Genomic DNA, 17,669 nt, shown 5'->3' with positions numbered 1-17,669 from the left:
CTTTTTTTTTAACTTTAAAAAAAATTTAAATTAATTAACATATAATGTATTATTGGCTTCAGGGGTACAGGTCTGTGATTCATCAGTCTTATATAATATCAGTGCTCATTACAATACAAACCTCCCCAGTGTCCATCACCCAGTAGAGCCTACTTTAAAAAAAAACAAACATAGAAGGGACACCTGGCTGGCTCAGTTGGTGGACCATGTGACTCTTGATCTCGGGGTTGTAAATTCGAGCCCCACATTGGATGTAGAGATAACCTTAAAATAACATCTTTAAAAAAAAGTACCATAGAAAATAAATTTACGGGTTTATTAAAGGGAATTATTGTACTTGCTGGCTCCTTGGCCAAGAATTTGAACATTAAATGAGATAGAATCAGGTGAGATGAAAAAAAAAATATTGGTTGGTATTCAAGTTATTACAAATGTCCCATATGGGACTTATGGCAATAAATTCAAACTTATTCATTCATTTATATATTCAAATATTATCTTGATGGGCATTTATTATGAGCTAGGACTTTGCTATAGATTACTCATTTTTTTAAACTACTAATTTTCTATATTGAATCTGCACTAAACATAATTCACATCTTCTTTAGCTTTAGTTCTTAGCACATGTCATGTAAATTTCTTTAGATGCTGATGATTCCTCATTTAGTGTCTATTGACCTACCACATCCCAGGCATGAGGGATACAATAGCAAATGGATAAGGCCCCAGACATCATGGAGCTTGTATTTCAGTTGAGGGAGAAGCAGACGAGCAAAGAAGTAAAATAGTTGCAAACTGCAGTGAGTATTAAAAAGGGACACAAACAAGGATGGAAGGAGGATAATAATGGGGAAGAGGGCTTCATTTGAGTACTTAGGAAAGGTCTCTGAGGGCAGGGATCTTTGCTTCACTGCTCTCTCCATCTAGAACATGCCTGGAATGTAGCAGGCATTCAGTAAATGAATAAGGAGATAAATCACAAACTGAATCAAAAGGATGCTAATCATTCAAGAAGAAGGGCATTCCAGGCAGAGGAAACAGCATGAACAAAGACTCTGAAGCAACCTAAGTGTCCATCAATAAATGGATAAAGAAGATGTAATACATATAGATATATATAGGATTATATTTAATGGAATATTACTCAGCCATAAAAAAAGAATGAAATCGGGGCACCTGGGTGGCTCAGCGGGTTAATGCCTCTGCCTTCGGCTCAGGTCATGGTCTGAGGGTCCTGGGATCGAGCCCCACATCAGGCTGTCTGCTCAGCGGGGAGCCTGCTTCCTCTTCTCTCCCTGCCTGCCTCTCTGACTACTTGTAATCTCTGTCTATCAAATAAATAAATAACAATTTTTTAAAAAGAATGAAATCTTGCCTTTCAGGATAAGAAGGATGGACCTAGCGAGTATTATGCTAAGTGAAATAAATCAGAGAAGGACAAATACCATATGACTTCACTTATATGTGGAATCTAAAAAACAAAACAAATGAACAAACAGAAACAGAATCATAAATACAGAGAATAAACTGGTGGCTGCCAGAGGGGAAGAGTTTAGGGGGATGGGTAAAGGGGATTAAGAGGTACAAATTTCCAGTTATAAAATAAGTAAGTTATGGGGATGAAAAGTACTGCATGATGAATACCACCAATAATATTATAATAATGTTGTATTATAACTACACTTACCTTAGTGAGCATAGCTTACTGTGTATAGAATTGTCAAGTCACTATGTTATATGCCTGAAACTAATATAACATTGTATGTCAACTATACCTCAATAAAAAAAAGTCCATAGGAAAAAAGTTTAAAAATAAAATTGCAGTGTTATATGCAACTGATGAATTACTGAATACTATATCTGAAACTAATGATGTACCATATGTTGGCTAATTGAATTTAAATAAAGAAAATAAAAATAAAAATAAAATTGTATTCCTTACCTCATTTTATGGATCAGCCACTGAAGTAGTAGGAACTAATGGCCTGAGTTGAGTATACATTATTTCTTCATCCTAACTGACCTTATCAGTATTTCTTCCACTATCAAAGTCAACAATCAAAGGGACCAAATAAACCTCAAACAGGACATATAAAACTATCATCCCGTAATTATTTGGAGCCATCGAAGTGGGATAAAAACAGACTGAATTACTCAAGGACTACAGGGTGACAACCAAATTTATCCAACTCTCCATCTTTTCTATCCTCCAACCTACAACTACAATAAGACAGAAACAAATTTGGAATTACTGTGATATTGTTATGGGGTAAAACTTATTATGAAAAATTCCCTATGTGTACAAATAGCTTAATGAAAGAGAAAATATTAGATGTGAACTAGTTCAAAAGGAATGAATAGTTTTTCTTTAAAAAATTCAAATCAGGTGTACTTTTCATTATTGCTCCATATTAAACAGTTAACATACATTATTTCATTTAATTCTCACAACTACCCTGGAGGTCCATTTTAATATTTCCATTTTATAGAGATGGCTTAGAGAAGAAGTCACTTACCTAAAGTCACACAAATGAAATTACCGTGATAATAATGGCAAAGTCAAGTCTGACTATTTTTTATTACTTTGTGTGTAGATATAACACCTTCAGTAATTACTTTATATTGGCATTATTTGAAAAATGGCTCATCAAGGATTCTAAATAAGTTGTTTAACCGGAATCATCTTGGTTTTTGGGGTGTCTGGGTGGCTCAGTGGGTTAAGCGTCTGTCTTCGGCTCAGGTCATGATTCCAAGGTCCTGGGACTGAGCCCCGCATCAGGCTCCCCACTCAGCAGAAAGCCTGTTTCTCCCTCTCCCTTTGCCTGTCTTTCTCCCTGCTTGTGTTCTGTCAAATACATAAATAAAATCTTTAAAAAATCATCCCGTTTTGAAAACAACCCCTTTATATTTTTATAGCATTTGTCACAAAGTGCTTTCATTGGATTTTTACTATATCCTTTGAGGTAGGGGAGCAGATGTGATAAGGAAATGGAGGCAAAGCACATGATTCTCTATGTTACAGCCTCTCTCTGTTCCTCTGTGACTTGTGTGCTTCCATGCCCGGGCCGCACACTTGAGTAAAAGTCCTTTGAGGGATGGGGTTCTGCCTATATTCTCTCTGTAGCCTGGTGCCAGCAACCCTGTGGGCACTCAGTCACTATCTTAAACAACTTTGGTGAGGTAAAAATGATTTATAGTAAACTGCACATATTTAAAGCGTTAAGTTCTGACATATGTACACATCTGTGAAACTAACACCACAATCAAGGCATTAAATATATCAAACATATCCATCACTCCCAAAAGTTTCCATGAGCATTTATGAATGAACAAAACCCAAATCAGGATGGTGCTGTGCTGCTTCTCTTACACTTGATGAAAGGCTATGCTTTTATATGTTATTTTGCCTGTTGTATGCTGTTGTACATTTATGGAAAAGAACCTAATTGAAGATAAAACATTTTATTTGTAGAAGCCCGAAACATATACCGCTTGAAGTACATACGGAGTCTGCCATTTGGGAATTAGAACATCCTACCTGCTTCCTGATGAATCACCAACTCAGTCCTTCCCGAGACTTTGTCTGGGTCCTGCTCTTGAATCCCAGGAGGCACCCAGGTTTGCTGTCTTTATGATTACTTCCCTTTTTGCTTTCCGCTTAGGCAATTTTAAGCAGTACTGCTGCCATTTGTTTCTGTTTATCTGCTGAGACTGATGGTGAAACTCTTAGGTTCCTGACCTAGACTGCCTGTGTTCAAATCCTGATTCTACTTCTTATAGGCTGTAGGGCTTTGGGCAGGTTACCTCTCTGCACAGAGCCTTGTAGTTTGACAGTACATCTTTGGTAAATGTTACATATAACTATTTTCTCTGAAAACTGGCTTATATACTATTCAGCCCACATGGCAGAAATGTCCAAAACTCCTGCCTCACAAGAGAATGATCCTCCCTTCCTCCCACAGAATCCCTCCTTCCCTTCCTCCTACCTCTAGTTTTTATGTCTGTACCTTTTAAGAGACTAGTCCATTAAAAGCAGAATTCTAACCAATAATAGATAGAATGATGTAATTTAGAAAACACCTACTGGGACTCAGTTGGTTAAGTGTCTGATTCTTGATTTCCACTCAGGCCATGATCTCAGAGTTGTGAGATCAAGCCCTAAGTCAGGTGTGGAGCCCATTTAAGATTCTCTCTCTCCCTCTGCCTCTCCTCCCCCACCCCCCTTCTCTCTCTTCCTTTCTAAGAAAAAAAAATTTACTAAAATTGGTTCCACTTCTCTATTTCTCTCTGGAACCAAGGAGTATTTTAAGTCTAACCTACATGAAAGGGACTATAAGTATCTTTTTTAGCAAATATATGTATGTGTATTTGTATCCATAACACACCACACACACACACACACACACACACTATATACCTATATAGTACATATATTTAATGTGTATATACATATATGTATAAATGTATATGTGTATGAACACTCACAGATAAAAAACAAATCTTATTACTTAAAGCAGACAACCAAAATCTGATATCCAATAGTCTTTAGTGAGTTACTGACTTTTGATGACATTTTCACTGTACATAAAGATGTTAGCTAGCATAATCTCTCCCAATGTAATAGCTAAAAAAGACACATTAATGAAGCAGTCATATCAAGTGTTTTATGTATGTATGTATGTATTACTTTTGAAGTTTATTTAGTTTTTTAGTAATCTCTACCCCCAATATGGGGGTCACACTCACGACCACCAAGATCAAGAGTCACATGCTTTCTATTGAGCCAGTCAGGTGCCCAGTCATATCAAATACTTTAAACTGTCCTTGAAAGGGGGGAGGACACCAAGAGCTCATTAACTCCCCCATTGCTTATAGGATAAAGCTACTTTCTCTTTGCACCTCCTTTCCTGTGATCAAAATTCTTCCAAAGAACTGCCTATACTTAATTTCTAGTGACTCTCCTTTCTCTCTTGAGCTCACTCCAATCAGGTCTTCCTCCTACTGTCATCAAAACTGCACTTACCAAAATCACCAATGACCTCCGTGCAGTCAAATCTAAAGGATAAATCTCAGTTCTTACTTAATTCTATTAGTTGTTCTTTTCTTCCTGAAATACCAAGATACCCCCCCACCCCCGCAGTTTTTCTCCTATCTCAATGTCCTTTTCTTCTCTGCATTCTTTGTTGAGTTCTCCTTTATCTTCCCAACCTTTAAAAAGTAGATATCCTCTTCTCTTCCCAATCTATATACACACACATTGTTGGAGTTCTCATCCAGACCATAACTTTAGTATATGCGTTGCCGAAGCAAGCACCAGACCATAACTTTAAATACCTATATGCCATTGCCTGCTAAATTCATATATCTAGCCCAACTCCCACCCAAACTCCAGACACGTTTACGTGTCCAATAGGCTATATAATATCGCCACTGAGATATCTGTAGGCATTTCAACAAGCCCAAACTAAACCACTAACCTTCTGCCCCCTTAGTCCAAACCCCCATAATCTCATGTTCCCGCCACTCAGTTTTTTACCTAGTGAAGTGATATTTTTAAAATGTAAATTTGAGGGGCGCCTGGGTGGCTCAGTGGGTTAAGCCGCTGCCTTCGGCTCAGGTCATGATCTCAGGGTCCTGGGATCAAGCCCCACATCGGGCTCTCTGCTCAGCAGGGAGCCTGCTTCCTCCTCTCTCTCTGCCTACCTCTCTGCCTGCTTGTGATCTCTCTCTGTCAAATAAATGAATAAAAAATCTTTAAAAAAAATAAATAAAATGTAAATTTGAGGGCACCTGGGTGGTTCAGTCAGTTAAGCGTCTGCCTTTGGCTCAGGTCATGATCCCAGGGTCCTGGGATGGAGTCCCCCATCAGGCTCTCTGCTAAGCAGGGAGCCTGCTTCACCCTCTCTCTTTCTCCCTCTCAAATAAATTTTTTAAAAATGTAAATTCGATTGTTACTTTTCTGCTTCAAACTCTTCTATAGCTTCCCATTTTACTCAGAATGAAAAGTCTTTAATTGTGACCTATAAGCCCGAATCTGATCTGTCTCTACAACCACCATCTATATCAACTCTCTGATTTCATTTCCCATTGCTGTTCTTGCTCACCCCACTCTATCCGCAATGGTGTCCTTGCTATTCCTTACCCACACCAAGCATATTCTCATGGCCTTTATACTTCGAATATTTTCCAGATATTCATATGTTATTCTCTAACTTCCTTTATCAGCTAGGCTTTTCCTAAATATCCCAAATAAAATAAATCCTCTTATCTCTTTCAGTCCCCTATCCTGATTTATATTTATAACACTAAAAAAAACACTTTCTTGGGGCACCTGGATGGCTCAGTTGGTTAACCATCTGCCTTAGGCTCAGGTCATGATCCCAGGGTCCTGGAATCAAGACCTGTGTCAGGCTCTCTGCCCAGTGAGGGGACTGCTTCTCCCTCTCCCTCTGCCTGCCGCTTCCCTGCTTGTACTCTCTGTCTCTGTCAAATAAATAAATAAAATCTTTTAAAAAACCCAACAACTTTATTTTGAAACATTGTAGATTCATAGACAGTTGTAAGAAATAATACAGATAGATTCTGCATATTCTTTACTCAGTTTCCTCCAATGGTCACATTTTATAAAGCTATAGTACAATGTCCCAACTAGGATACTGACATTGATACAGAACATTTCCACAGTTCCATCACCACAGGGCTTTTGTCACTCTTTTAGAGCCACACCCACTTCCCTCCAATCTCCACCCCAGCCGTAACCCCTGGCAACCACTAATCTGTTCTCCATTTCTATAGTTTTGTTATTTCAAGAATGTTATATAAATGGAATTATACAGTATTAACCTTTCGGGATTGCCTTTTTCTAGTCAGCATAATTCTCTGGAGATTCATCCAAGTTGTTGTGTCATAGCATTTTTTTTTTTTACCACCTAACATATATATTTATTGCTAAGTTCCCTGACAGCAGGGAATCCATTTTGCACATTATACCCTTAATGTAGACATAGTATAAATATTTGTTGAATAAATGAAGTCCATACTCTTTAACATGGCCTAAAAGACCCCAAATGAAGCATGCTCACCTTTGCAATCTCATCTGGCACTTCCATGACACCCCCTATTCTGCTACCCGAATCCCATACAGACCTCATTTATGGCGAGATCACCTATACACTCTTGTTTTATCACATTTGCTGTTTAGAACAGTGGGTTCTCAAACTTTGGTGTACATGAGAATCACTTGGATGATCAGGTTTTTGTTTTTGTTTTAAGATTTTACTTTTTATTTACTTATTTGAGAGGGAATAAGTGTGTGTGTGCGTGTGAGAGAGAGAGAGAGAGAATGAGAAAGTGAGCGAGCAGGCAGGGATAGGGACAGAGGGAGAGGGAGACAATCTCAAGTAGACTCTACATTGAGGATGGAGCCTGATGGGGCACTTGATCTCAGGACCAGGAGATTATGACCTAAACTGAAACCAAGAGTCGGAGGCTTAACCAACTGAGCCACCCAGGTGCCCTAGATGGTCAGGCTTATTAAAACACAGATTGTTAGCTTTTACCCCAAGTTTTTGATTAAGTATATCTGTGATAGGGCCTAAGAACCTGAATTTTTGACAAGTTCCCAGGTGAATGTTGATGTTGCTGGTCCATGAACCAATCACTTTGAAAATCCCTGTTAGAACATTTTTTATTTCCCTCCCCCATTCACTTGCCTAATATTTTACTTAACCTTCAGTCCTTCTTTCACCCCAGAACAGGGTGTTCCCTGGCACACTGTACTTACCCTATCACATCACTTATCTCATGATATTACATTATCCTATTTATGTGTGTTTCTCTACTACCAGCCTGTATCCTCAGCACCTCGCACTGTTTGACACAGAGTAGGCACTCAATGTGTATGATGACTGAATAGGTTACTTAATCTGAGTACTTTAAAAAAGAGTCGACTGAAACAGTACCATCATAGTCAGAGGATATTTAGAAGGAAAGGAGTCTATGTGGTAGAAATAAAAACAGCAAGGATCCCTTCAATTCTTGGGACACTGAAAAAAAATTTTTAAACATTAAAAAAAAAAAGGATCCCGGGGCGCCTGGGTGGCTCAGTGGGTTAAAGCCTCTGCCTTCGGCCCAGGTCATGATCTCAGGGTCCTGGGATCGAGCCCCACATCAGGCTCTCTGCTCAGCAGGGAGCCTGCTTCCTCCTCTCTCTCTCTCTGCCTGCCTCTCTGCCTGCTTGTGATCTCTATCTATCAAATAAATAAATAAAATCTAAAAAAAAAAAAAAAAAAAAAAAAAAAAAAAAAAAAAAAGGATCCCTTCATTGATAAGTTGAAGGAAAAATACAGAAATTTTTTAAGTTAAGATTTTCTAGGAACTATTAGTGCTTATTGCAATTCTTTTCAACTAAAATATCACATACTGAAATAATGACTGATGACAAAGCTCAAGCATGCAAGTTAATGGGCCATCTGGGTGGCTCAGTATGTTGAGCACTGAGTGTCTGACTCTTGATTTTGGCTCAGGTTATGATCTGAGGATCCTGGGATGGAGTCCTACTCTAGGCTCCAAGCTCTGGGCTCAGCACAAAGTCTGCTTAAGATTTTCTCTTCGTCTTCCACTCTCCCCTCTCTCTCTCTCTTTCTCAAATAAATAAGCAAAATCTTAGGGGGAAAAAAAAAGAATACAAGTTAAGATATTTTACCCATTACTTTTTCAATAATCATTTCAAAATCTATTTTATTCTTCTAAAAATGTACTTCTTTGCCTTCAGACTAAACATCCCAAATCACAGGACTATCTAACACAGCCAGGACTTCAAAGAAGTCTTTCACTGACCCCCAGAGCTGGCCAGTTGTTGAAATCTGAACATATTTGCTTGCATAGGTCTGTAAATCATTACCTGAAATTCTAAAATCCAGAAGAGCTTTAGAAACCTAAAGTTTTTCATAAGGCTAAGGCAAACTCATTTGGCAGCAAATCTGACCTGATATATAATCTATATATATGCAGATATTATATAGATTATATAGCCTTTATTTTATCATACTTAGGGTTAATACTAATGCATTCGTATTGACATGAATATTAATATGTTTCATTATAAGATGCTACTCCACACCCACTGAGGTATTACAGAAAATATGGTATGTGCATTATATTTCTGTCTAAAATCCTAATAATTCTGAGTTCTGAAACACATCTGGCCCAAGGGTTTTAGATAAAGGAGAATGCCTATATTAAGTATGAGATATCGATTTCTCTTACTCTCTATTTTTTTATCTACTATATTCAAAATATGTACCCAAATAATGCCCTATATTTATTATTTTGTATCTGAAAAAGTGGTCTTATTGAAAAGTGCTTTCCTTGTTTTATCTGTTTTAATATCAGCTAAACATTGTTGAAAACTCCATGTTTCTTATTCACATGTGAGACTTTTTAAATCAGTTTACAGGAAATGCTATACTTCTTGGGATCCTTATGGCTCATTTCCATCAGATGAATCATCATCATCCTCACATGAATCATAAGCAGAACAATTTAAAGTATAGAACTAAAAAGTATATTTAGTAGGAACACTATTTCAAAATGCATTTAAAAGACTAATTCACATTTACAAACCACTGACATCTAGCAGTCTCAGCTGATGAAAGTAAAATTTTTATAGATTAAGATATAAAGGGAACAACAGTAAACATATTATCATTATAAAGAGCAAAAAACAACTAAAATAGATTTAGGAATGAACTGAACAAGAAATGTGCAGGATTTTAAAAAATATTTTATTTATTTATTTGACAGAGAGAGACTCAGCGAGAGAGGGAACATAAGCAGGGGGAGTGGGAGAGGGAGAGGGAGAAGCAGGTTTCCCACTGAGCAGGGAGCCTGATGTGGGGCTTGATCCCAGGACCCTGGGATCATGACCTGAGCTGAATGCAGAAGCTTAACGACTGAGCCACCCAGATGCCCTGAAATGTGCAGGACTTATGTAAAGAAAATGCTACTGGGAAACCAAAAGAAAATGGGTAAATCAAGGGGTCATGTTTTTAGATGGCATAATTGGTTTCAAAAGGAAAAGTAATCAGGTGAATTTAAAGTGAAAGAAGTTTATTTGAAGGAAGAGAGATGCCTTATATAGATCCCCAAGAGCAGAAAGGGTAACAAGGTCTTAGTAGGGGCAAACCAGGCCATGGAAAGCCCCAGAATCCCAGGCAGCTGCCCTGCCACCCTCTTCTGGCTTTTTAGCTCTGCTTCTCTCCTGACTGCCTCTCAGGGCCCACTTTCTTTACGATACCTATCTGTGGGTCAAACCTCTCTCCCTGCTTTACCTTTGTGTCATCATTTTCTAGGTCAAGAGACCAGGTAAGACTAATTGCAAATTTCTGGGAGAAACAATCTGATTGGACCAGCTTTCTACCAACCTGCTAGTCTAATCAGCTATAGCAGAGGAGGGGAGGGTCAAGTAGGCATCTACTCATTAACAGAAGATAAAGATGCATACTGGGACATGGGGGAGTAGTACAGACAAGTTGAAGGGCATGTCTGTTACAGATGAGCAGATTCCATATTGTGGAGAGGCAATATGACATAGAGGTAAAGAGCACAGGCTCTGTTTCCTGACCTCAACAAGTAATCTATGCATGAGTTTCCTCATCTGTAAAATGAGGGTGGTAACAATAGAGTTCTGTAGATTAAAAAACACAAACAGCACTAAAAAAAAAAAAAAACTACAGAGTTATTTTTATAATATACCCATTTTCCCTAAATTAATCAAAAAAATTAATGTAATTTCAATCAAAATCACAACTCTTCTAATTTGATAAAGTAAGTTTAAAGTTACTATAAAAGAGACAATGAAACACTGTATCTATGGCAAGGATGACACAGAGTAGAATGGGAAGAGAACATAGACTGATGCAAGTTACTGGTAATGTTGTAGTTCTTAGGTTGGCAGTTTGCTTCATGTTATTTTTTTTTTTAAAGATTTTATTTATTTATTTGACAGAGAGAGAGATCACAAGTAGGCAGAGAGGCAGGCAGAGAGAGAGGAGGAAGGGAGGAAGCAGGCTTCCCGCTGAGCAGAGAGCACTTTTGATGCGGAACTCGATCCCAGGACCCTAAGATCATGACCTGAGCCGAAGGCAGAGGCTTAACCCACTGAGTCACCCAGGCGCCCCTCAAATAAATAAACAAAATCTTAAAAAAAAAAAAAAAATCCCATCACCTTAAACTTCTACTTATTTTACTTACTTATGGGTTCTGATTCTGATTAATTCTACATATACTGAGTTTTTACATAGTACAAAATTGTGCATAATTTTATGGTATACACTTTATATAACCTTACCACATATTTTTTCTTATATTCCTAGTTATCTTTATATTTAGTGTACAAATCATATCAGGAGAGTCCATTCTCCTCTACTCCACTTCCCTCTCCCCCTTCTAAGTAAGTTTCATTGAAAGTTATGACCAGGAAAAAAAAAAGAAAGAAAGAAAGCTATGACCAGGGACTCCTGGGTGGCTCATCTGGTTAAGTCTCTGCCTTTGGCTCAGGTCATGATCCTAGGATTCTGGAATCAGTGCACATCAAGCTCCTTGCTCAGCGGGGAGCCTGCTTCTCCCTCTGCCTGCCATTCCCCCTGCTTGTGCCCTCACTCTCTCCTCTGTCTCTCTGACAAATAAACAAATAAAATCGTAAAAAAAAAACAGTTATGATCATTTACAGTTGTCTCTTGAACAACACAGGAATTAGGGGCACCAACCCCTCCCAAGTAGAAAATCCACACGTAACTCTTGACTCCCCCAAAACTTTGTTATTATTATTATTATTTAAGTAGGCTCCATGTTCCAGTGTGGAGCCCAACAGAGGGCCTGAATTCGCCACCCTGAGATCAAGACGTGAGCTGAGGTCAAAAGTTGGACACCTAACAAATTGAGCCACCCAGGCACCCCAAAAAACTTTATTAATAATAAACTGACTATCCTTACTGACAACATAAACTGTTAACACATATTTTGTACAATAAAGTAAGCCAGAGAAAAATATTAAGAAAATCATAAGGAAAATACATTTACAGTACTATACTGTATCAAAAAAAATCCACATATAAGTGGATGGAAGCAGTTCAAATCTGTGTTATTCAAGGGTCAACTGTACTTTCTCAAGTGAATTTTAGTATCATTTTCTTAAGATCTATTTTTTTGCATTTTAATTTAAACTTTTGACATAGAAATAACTTAGAGATGAATTGTATTCTTTGCTATATTAGTCCATCTGACATTATATGTTCTTCCTTTTTGTAAGACTTTTCTCTGCTTCAGTAAATGACCACCATAGGCCATATTAAAAAATGGTAATAATGGGGCACTTGGGTGTCTCAGTGGGTTAAGCCTCTGCCTTCAGCTCAGGTCATGATCTCAGGGTCCTGGGATGGAGCCCTGCATTGGGCTCTCTGCTCAGCAGGGAGCCTGCTTCCTTCTCTCTCTCTCTCTCTCTCTGCCTGCCTCTCTGACTACTTCTGATCTCTGTCAAATAAATGAAGTCTTTAAAATAAAACAATACCCGTAGTTGAATTCTCTAAACTGAACCCCCACCATGTCTATAAGGTGGAAGATGTAGCTGCGTTTAAGAAAAAAAAATGGTAATAATGTGTGGCTTAGTTGGTTAAGCATCTGCCTTCAACTCAGGTCATGATCCTGGGATCCTGGGATTGTGCCCCACATTAGGCTCCCTGCTCAGTGGGGAGCCTGCTTCTCCCACTACCCCTCCCCCCACCACTTGTGCTCTCTCAAGCTCTCTCTCTATCTGAAATAAATAAATAAAATCTTTAAAAATATGGTAATATTTGTAATTACATTTCATTCAAAGGTTAATATTCCTGATATACAAAAACACTTGTAATTTTTAAATGTAAATACTTCAGTTTTAAACCAGTAGTAATTGATGAGCAATGCACAAAAACAGAGCCAATAAATATACGAATGATGTTGTTTTATAGTCAACAAAAATGTAAATTAAAACAAGATGACAAAGATGATAAAAATGTTCAAAAGGTGATAAAGATCTCAAAGCCTAACAGTACTGAAGATTAGCAAGAAGTTGAAGACACAGGTAGAAAAGTAATAAATATATTTCATGGGGAGAGGCTGGTAATATCATCTAGACTCTTCTTATAAGAGTGTATTCCTTGAGGCGCCTGGGTGGCTCAGTGGGTTAAAGCCGCCTTCTGCCTTCTGCTCAGGTCATGATCTCAGGGTCCTGGAATCAAGTCCCACATCCGGCTCTCTGCTCAGCGGGGAGCCTGCTTCCACCTCTCTCTCTCTCTCTGCCTGCTTCTCTGCCTACTTGTGATCTCTGCCTGTCAAATAAATAAATAAAATCTTAAAAAAAAAGAGTGTATTCCTTTCATCCAGTAATGATATTTCTATGAATTTATTATAAGGAAATAATCAGAAATATGTACAGATTTATCTATGAGAATAATTATCTAGCAGAGTTTTTAAAATGAGTATTATTCTTTTTTTAAGTTTTTATTTAAATTCTAGTTATTTAACATTTAGGGTAATACTGGTTTCAGAAGCAGAATTTAGTGATTCATCACTTACATAGAACACCCAGTACAAGGGCACCTGGGTGAGGAACCCGGGTGGCTCAGTAGGTTAAACTGCTGCCTTTAGCTCTGGTCGTGATCCCAGCGTCCTGGGATGGAGCCCCATATTGGGCTCCCCACTGAGCGAGTAGCCTGCTTCTCCCTCTCCAGCTCCCCCATGCTTGTGTTCCCTCTCTCAGTATCTCTGTCATAAATGAATCTCTAAAAACAACAACAACAACAACAACAACAACAACAAAAACAAGGGCACCTGGGTGGCTTAGTCAGTTAGCAGCACACTCTTGATTTCCGATCAGGATCAGGCCATGATCCCAGGGTAGTGAGATCAAGCCCCTCATGGTACTCCGTGCTGAGCACGGAGTCTGCTTTGGATTTTCTCTCTCTCTCTGCTCCTATCCTGCTTGCATACACACACTCTCTCTCAAAATTAATAAATAAATATTTAACACCCAGTACTCATCACAAGTCCCCTCCTTAATACCCATCACCCATTTTGCCCACCCCCCACCACCTACTTCCTTCCAGCAGCCTTCAGTTTGTTCTCTATAGATAAGAGTCTCTTATGGTTTGCCTCTCTCTCCTTTTTTTCTCTCCTCCTTTCTTTTTTCATCTGTTTTGATTCTTAAATTCCATATGAGTGAAATCATATGGCATGTCTTTCTCTTATTTAGCATAATACACTCTAGCTCCATCCACATCATTACGAATGGCGAGATTTCATTCCTTTTGATGACATCTCCTATTATTTGTACATGTGAAAAACTATAAATACCCTAAAAGTCCAACAATTTAGGGACTGGTTGAACAAATTATATCCAGACAGCCATTAAAAATGATTATTTAAATTTACCCGGAACGCTATGAGACCCTTCTGTCTTTAAAAACAAAACAAAACAAAACAAAACTTTATGTGCCTATGTGAAGTCTCCCAATTTTAAATAGCAGGGTGTTAATACTGTTATTTCTGGGTGATGAGATTGTGGGTGAGTGGTGAGTTCAACTTTCTTTCATAAACATTTATGTACTTACTATCAGTTTTGCAAGGAGCAGGCACTTTTTGAAAGCAGTTTTCTTCTTACCATCATAAAATACAAGGAAACTATTACTTTGAGGGGCGCGGGGGGGGGGGGGCGGACACCCGGCGAGGACCTGCAGGGGCGGGGCGGGGTGAAAAGGCTCGTGAACGTGGGAGCCTCGCCTTGCGGCTCCGCCGCAGCACGCAGACCGGAAACACGCCACGCGGGACCGTGGGAATTCTGGGTAATGCACGGAGGCCGCATTACTTCACGAGAACTTATCATTTGAAAGAAAAACTAATACCGCTTTCCTTTAACACAGCATCTGCTATTGACTTAAGCCGCTGTAGGGACTTTCTATCCAGAGAGGTGAAAGGGGAAAATTATGAAGAGGGAAAGGTGTTTTCTTGAAAGTGAAAAACCCTTCCTCACTTCCCACCCTTCCCCCACCACCCGCTTTCCCTCCCTCGGGAGGGACCTCAAGGCCGCCTCGGGGAAGGGCGTTTCTATGCGCGAGGACTGGAGAGTGCGTAGCAAAGGGAAGGTCCGCTAGCAGGCTTTTGTATTAGGAAGCTGCCCTTACCGGAAGACGGACGCGCGCGAAGCTGGGGGCGTAGAGGCGAGGCGCGCTCTGATTGGCCCGGCTCCTCAGGCCCAGCGCGCTCCGGGAGGCCGGGCGGGAGCGCGCTCACGGACCTGTCACTCTCACGCCCCTAGTCCGGGCGCGGTCTGAGGACCTGGGCGGTGGGAGGGGAGTGACTGGTTCATGCTTGTCCTTGAATTGGGAGCGTCTTAATCTTCCTCGCACCCGTGGTTAGTGGGCTGCAGGAATCAAGCGAATTTTTCCACCACCACCCCCTCCCCGAGACCAGACCCACTGCAGACGTGGGACTGCGGAGGCGGAGGAAGGGAAGGCGAGGCCCAGGTTGAAGGGTCGGGCCAGCTACCGGCTGCTGCATGGGTTAGCCAAGGGCCGGGAAAGCGGGGAGGGGAGAGACCTACTACACCCAACAACCCGGCGAGAGAGCTCGCTTGGACGGCAAAATGGCTAGGAGAGGCTGTTAGGTGGTGAGGCCTTAGAGATGAACAGGCACACGCCCCTGTACTCTTGTAGGAACCAGATAGAACTAAGCTTGTGTTTGGGATGAAAGTTGATAACCCATTTTTGAATGATTACGATTCAAAATAAATGGTTTTTGGGTTTGAGATATCGATAGGACATATAGGTGGAAAGGTTGACATCTTTTAAGGCAATCTTTCTGAATTACTCTGTAGAAAATAGAATACCCTGTAGAAATACCCTGATTTGTTACCCTGGGTGGCTCAGTTAGTTAAGCGTCTGCCTTCTGCTTAGGTCATGATCCCAGGGTTCTGGGATCCATCCCCTCATCAGGCTCCCGGCTCAGGGGGGAGGCTACTTCACCCTTTCCTCCCTGCTCCGTTTGCTCTGTCGCTATCTCTGTGTTTGTCTCTCTCTCTCAAAGAAATAAAATCTTAAAAACAATCCGTGAACAGCATTGCAAAATTCATTCTGTTCTCTTTGGCAAATTATCTAACTTTATGGTGATTGATCAGTAACTTTACTCTAAACATCTAATTATTCTGTCCCAGAGAGTGGACAGGAACCACATAAAGTTTTGGGGAAGTAACGCCTCAGCGGGAGGCCTGAAAACCCCGCAAGGCTTGCAGATCAAAGATTTCTAGACCATCTGGTGAATGAGGTTAAAAGGGAAAATTAAGAGCTTGTTCATCTATGAAACCCTTAAGTACTTAAACACAAATTACGTAATTAAGTGATGGAAACTGTATGGTAGATTGTATTGATTCTTTAATTTTATTATAATTTTAAAATTCTTTTAATCTGTAGACATCAGAGAGCCTTTTACTATTCTTGGAATTTTTTTTTAATTCTTGGAATATTAAGTGAAATGAAATATTTTATTTCAAAAATTGCAAAAGTTTTATGGACATTGGGGAGGGTATGTGCTATGGTGAGTGCTGTGAAGTGTGTAAGCCTGACGATTCACAGACCTGTACCCCTGGGGCAAATAATACATTATATGTTAATTTAAAATTTTTTTAAAATTTTTAAAAATTGCGAAAGTTTGAACATAATTACATTTATTTTGAGGAAGAGACTTAAATCTTAACATTTCAAGGTTTTTAAAATATAAATGTTCAAAAAATAATTAGATGTTAATTTGGGCACATTAGAAAATACAGCTAAATCAGTAGAAGGGGAAAAAATCCATTAATCCCAATTTCCAGAGTTAACTGCTGTTACTATTTTAGTGTTATCTTTCTGTTGTTTTTTCCTATCTTATATTTTACAAATATAGAATCACTAAACAGTAGTATACTTGAGACCAACCTATAACTTTGTCTAAGGCTATGATTGTGAAAGACCTTCCCTTTGTTAGATATTTCTGTATCCTTTGGGTTACTCTAATAAGCAAACATTTGTTTCTTTTTTTTTTTTCAAGATTTTTTTTATTTGATACAGAGAGGGAGAGAGAGAGAGAGCACAAGAAGGGGGAGCAGCAGAGGGAGAGGGAGAAGTAGTTTCCCTGCTGAGCAGGGAACTTGATGTAGGGCTCAATCCCAAGGACCCTGGGATCATGACCTGAGCCCAAGGCAGATGCTTAACTGACTGAGCCACCCAGGTGCCCCAATGAGCAAACATTTCTAATCAGAAAAATAAGATTCAGTACTGCTCCTTTATCTGCAGGGCCCTGATTCAAGACCCCCAGGAGATCCCTGAAATTAGCAATGGTACCAAGCCCTATCTATACTGTTTTTTTTTCTATGCATACAAAGCTATGATAAAGTTTAATTTATAAATTAGACACAGCAAGAGACTGATAATAAGCAATAATAAGATAGAATAATTATAAGAATATACTGTAATAAAAGTTACATGAATGTTGGTCTCTCTCAAAATATCTTACAGTGGTACTCACCCTTTTTGTGAGGCTGTGAGAGGGTAAATTGCCCATGTGATGACTTGAAGTGAAGTGGATAATGTTTGTATTGTGAT

The 17,669-nt window shown here is 39.3% G+C and overlaps 1 long non-coding RNA gene across 2 annotated transcripts in view; it reads right to left on the bottom strand.

Annotated features, from left to right (window-relative positions):
• LOC125109497 (uncharacterized) overlaps positions 1-14,781 on the bottom strand; it is a 47,452-nt gene extending 32,671 nt beyond the window's left edge. Inside the window, exons 1-3 of one of the 2 annotated variants that reach the window (XR_007130250.1) lie at positions 14,646-14,781; positions 3,539-3,705; positions 1,943-2,042 (exon numbers count right to left, since the gene is read on the bottom strand). This is a non-coding gene — a long non-coding RNA (uncharacterized LOC125109497). The remainder of the gene's footprint in view (positions 1-1,942; positions 2,043-3,538; positions 3,706-14,645) is intronic. The other variant, XR_007130251.1, reaches the window with a different exon arrangement.
• Positions 14,782-17,669: the final 2,888 nt, after the last annotated feature.

The sequence above is a fragment of the Lutra lutra genome, chromosome 9, assembly GCF_902655055.1.
Source record: "Lutra lutra chromosome 9, mLutLut1.2, whole genome shotgun sequence".
NCBI lineage: Eukaryota > Metazoa > Chordata > Mammalia > Carnivora > Mustelidae > Lutra > Lutra lutra.
This window is presented reverse-complemented; position numbering and strand designations above follow the sequence as displayed.